The sequence below is a fragment of the Arachis hypogaea genome, chromosome 2 (assembly GCF_003086295.3).
Source record: "Arachis hypogaea cultivar Tifrunner chromosome 2, arahy.Tifrunner.gnm2.J5K5, whole genome shotgun sequence".
Classification (NCBI taxonomy): domain Eukaryota; kingdom Viridiplantae; phylum Streptophyta; class Magnoliopsida; order Fabales; family Fabaceae; genus Arachis; species Arachis hypogaea.
In genome coordinates this window covers 25,839,731-25,844,441 of record NC_092037.1, presented here as the reverse complement: position 1 = coordinate 25,844,441, position 4,711 = coordinate 25,839,731, and positions in this window count along the sequence as shown.

Sequence of the window (4,711 nt, the reverse complement as noted above, 5' to 3'; positions counted from 1 at the left end):
TTGAGCTTTTAATCATATCTGACCTCCCTAGTCATTGATGCTCAGAGCCTTGGACCTTGCTTTTATTATTATTTAAATTTTTTTTTGCTGTTTCTTTTGCTTCAAGGATTAAATTTTTCAACATTTCAGAGAAGTCATAATAATTCTCTAAATTCCTGTTCCTTATACATTAACATCCCTTGATTCAAATTCAAATATGCACTGTTCATATCATGCATTCAGAATTACCATTAATACCACCACATTTAAGTAAATAAGACTATTTAAAATTAACTCAATTTCTCATGCAATATTTCACTTTTAAAAAAATTTTTTATTTCAAGCTCAATGGGCAATACATGAGACCTCTTTCAGAATTAACACACTTAAGGGAAAACTAGACCTAGGATTCTCACTAATAAAGGATCATGCAACAAACAACACAATATAGCAGAAAAATCGGAACATGACATAGACAAAGAGGGGAGGAATAAAAATGAAAGGAACTCAACCACCTTAGTTATCCTAGCGGTCACTTTATTCTTCAGGTTGTGTTCCTCAGTTAAGATGATTTGCTTCCCTTTTGTGCCAGAAAACCCATAAGCGCAGCGTCAACACCAAACTTAAAGGTTTGCTTGTCCTCAAGCAAAGAAGAACTAAAAACAAGAATAAATAGTGAGAGGAAAGAATATAAAGATAAAAGAATAAGAGAGAATTAGGATTGGGAGAGAGAGAAAGAAAAGTGAAAACGGTGCGGCGACGTCGATGCGTACGCGTGGGTCGCGAATTTTCTTAATGACGCGTTAGCGTCAGGCATGCGTCCGCATGCCCTGGATTTTGTGCGATTCGCGCGAAGCTAGCGGCGCGCCCGCGCGACTCTCTGTTCGCATGGCTTGGGAGCCAATTTTTCATACGACACATTCGTGTCATGTACGCGCTCGCGTGGATGGCCATATGTGCACAACTGACGCGGACGCGTCAGTCACGCGTCCGTGTGCCCAAATTTGTGCTTTTAGCACACTTTCTGCCCCAAACCAGCACAACTCTCTGTCCAAACACTCTTTTACGTCGAATTTACAGGTCACGCGTTTGCGTCAATGACGCGCCCACGTGAATGGCGAAAATCACAAACGAGGCGAACGCGTGGGGTATGCGAACGCGTGGGATCGTTTGTGCGAAAGGCTCCATTCTTGCGCCACTCCTACACAACTCTCTGTCAAATTTATTTTTTTACTCACACATGATCGACGCGTTCGCGTCAGTGACGCTTGCGCGTCGTATGCGCTTTTTTTTATATAGAGCTTGAGGTGTTCGGTTCCTGTGATGAAATAGCAGCATGATCAGAAAATTAGTAAGAACTCAATAAAAATCAATTAAGAAAATTGCTACTATGAAAAATAAAAATAGCTAAGGATATGAAATTATCGGGTTGCCTCCCGACAAGCGCTTCTTTATCGTCACTAGCTTGACGGTCAGCTCCTCTAAGGAGGAGGATCATAGGGGCTCAGCTCTTCACCCCTTACTTTGAACTTCTTTCCTGTGTCTCCATAACGTAGCTCAATATGCTCCAGAGAGAGGATTATGATTACTGTATAAACCCATGCTGGATTGCTGGTCAACACCACCTTCATTCCTGGGGATAAACCTTCAGTGGGGATCTTTTTGTTTCTCCATCCTCTGGATACTTTATTCTTTTTGGGAACCTCCTCCTTGGTATATGATGCATTCCCAACACCAAACTTAGGTTTGATATCAAGAGGAATTTTATTGACTATTACCAAGGGAGGTTTGAGCTGCAGATTCTGCTGTGCATCATCAGGGGGTTTTTGAAGGTTTGGATCAATAAGTTCAGCCTGCATGCACCTCTCTTCTTCACCTGTTGGATGTATATCTTTGAAGACATGAAAGACCAGTTGATCATTATGCACTCTAAGCACTAATTCACCCACTTCTACATCAATCAGAGCTCTTCTAGTGGCTAGGAATGGTCTTCCTAGAATTATAGAGGCATTCTCATCCTCCCCTGTGTCAAGAATCACAAAGTCTGCTGGGAGGAAGAACTTACCCACTTTGACCAGGATATTCTCCACTACTCCGTATGCAGACATCATAGATTTATCTGCCATCTGCAATGCTATCTTTGTGGGTTGTGCCTCTTGGATTTGCAGTTTCTTCATCACAGATAAGGGCATTAGATTTATGCTTGCCCCCAGATCACATAGGGCTTTCTCAAAGGTTGTGCTCCCAATGCTGCATGGAATTTGAAAGCTCCATGGATCTGGCATCTTCCTTGGTAAGTTATTCTGAATGACAACACTACATTCCTAAGTCAGGACTACTGTCTCATCTCCCTTTAAACGCTTTTTCTTTGACAACAGCTCCTTCATGAACTTGACATAGATAGGCATTTGCTCCAAAACCTCAGCAAAAGGAATATTGATTTGTAACTTTCTGAAGATTTCCAAGAACTTTGAGAACTGTTTGTTCTTGGTCTTCTTTTAAAGTCTATGAGGATATGGCATCTTAGGTTTGTACTCAGGAGCCTTTGGCAATGTAGGATGAGTGTCAAGAGAGTCTGGGAATGGATTGTCCGCACGCTTTGGAGGGGCGTGCTCTACTTCTTCCTTCTTCTCTTCTGGAGCTTCTTTTTCAACTAACTCTTCATTGACCTTGGTCTCAGAGCCAGCTACTTTACCACTTCTCAATTGAATAACCTTGTAATCTTCTCTTGGGTTCACCACTGTATCACCTTTAAATGTACTTGTAGACCTCTCCAGTATTTGCTTGCTCAGTTGGCCCACTAGCACCTCTAAATTTCTAATGGAGGCTCTGGTTTCCTGCATAACTTGTGCTTCCGTACTTGCCACTTGTCCACTTATCACGGTGATAGCCTTGCATTCCTCTATTGGATTTGGAATTGTGTTACTAAAAAGGCTATTAGTGGTCCTCTGATCAATTTCATTAACTCTGATGGCTATTTGACCCATTTGAATCTCCAGGTTCTTAATGGATGCTCTGGTTTCCTGTCTAAAACCTGTCAATATTGCTTCCAAATCATTATTCTGTTGGAAACCACCCTGAGAATTATTGTTGAAATTCTGAGGTCTCTGAGGTTGATCTTTCCATCTAAAATTTGGGTGATTTCTCCATCTCTGGTTGTATGTCTTAGAATATGGGTCATTATTGGGATTCCTAGGACCACTCCCATGTAATTCACCTGTTCAAAAGAAGGTTGAGCATAATCATAATTATCATTTTGCATAAAATTACCTACCATGTCATAGGAGACTTCCTGTGGTGGATTTTGGGTGTTGATAGCTGAGACTTGCATGCCACCCATCTGTTGAGTAAGTAGATTTATTTGCTGAGACATCAGCTTATTCTGAGCAAGAAAAGCATTAACAGCATCTACTTCCAACACGCCTCTCTTCTGAGAGGTTTCAGAATTCACAGGAGTTATGTTAGAGGAGTATAAATATTGGTTGCTTGCAACCAATTCAATCAGCTCAATAGTCTCCTCTGGTGTCTTCTTCTTGTGCAATGAACTTCCTGCAGAATTGTCTAAGCACATCTTGGACATTTCACCCAAGCCTTCATAAAAGATATCTAGTTGAGTCCATTTTGAGAACATGTCTGGAGGACATTGCCTAATTAGTAGCTTGTATCTCTCCCAAGCTTCATACAGAGTTTCACCATCCTTTTGTCTGAAGGTCTGAACCTCCGCCCTAAGCTTAGTTAGCTTTTTTGGTGGGAAAAAATTTAGTGAGAAACTCAGTAACCACCTTGTTCCAAGTGTCCAAACTCTCCTTAGGTTGGGAATCTAGCCATAGCTTTGCTCCATCCCTCAAAGCAAACAGGAAGAGGATGAGTTTGTACACGTCAGGGTTTACTCCATTTGTCTTCACAGTATCACAAATTTGCAGAAAACTAGAGATAAATTGATTTGGGTCTTTGTGGGGAAGACCGTGATACTGGCAGTTTTATTGCACTAGAGTGACCATTTAAGGCTTTAACTCAAAGTTGTTCGCAGTAATAGGAGGCACCACAATGCTCTTTCCATACAGATCTGCAGTAGGAGCAGAGAAAGAGCCAAGTACTCTCCTTTGTTCATTCCCATTCGGGTTTGCTGCATTGGTATTCTCAATATTAGTCGGATCCATAGTGGATCTTGCAGCCTTATAAAGTCTTGCTTGTTGTAAATGCTGCCTGAAAGTCCTTTCAGGTTCAGGATCAAAGCCTAAGAGATGCTCTTTGTCTCTGTTCCTGCGCATAAACAACCAGAAAATAAAAAGAATGGGAATCTGTACGTCAGAGTACAGAGAATTCCCAGTGAGGTAACCTGTGTAAAGAAATAAAAATAATACTAAATAAAATAAAATAAATAAATAGAATAAATAACCAGGCAACACCAAACTTAATTTCAGAAATTAAGAAAGATATTAGTGCTATTTATTTATTAAAAAAATTATTTTTTTCGAAATTTATTTTTTTTAAAATAGATTTTAAAATTAAAAATAACACGCCTAATCTAAGCAATCAAACAACTGATAGTTGTTAATCACAGTCAATTCTCATGGGATCGACCCTTACTCACGTAAGGTTTTACTTGGTACGACCCGGTGCACTTGTCGGTTAGTCTGTGGGTTGTAAAATACTGCACCAAGCTTTTGGCGCCGTTGCAGGGGATTGATTGTGATTAACAACTATTAGTTGTTTGATTGTTTAGATTAGG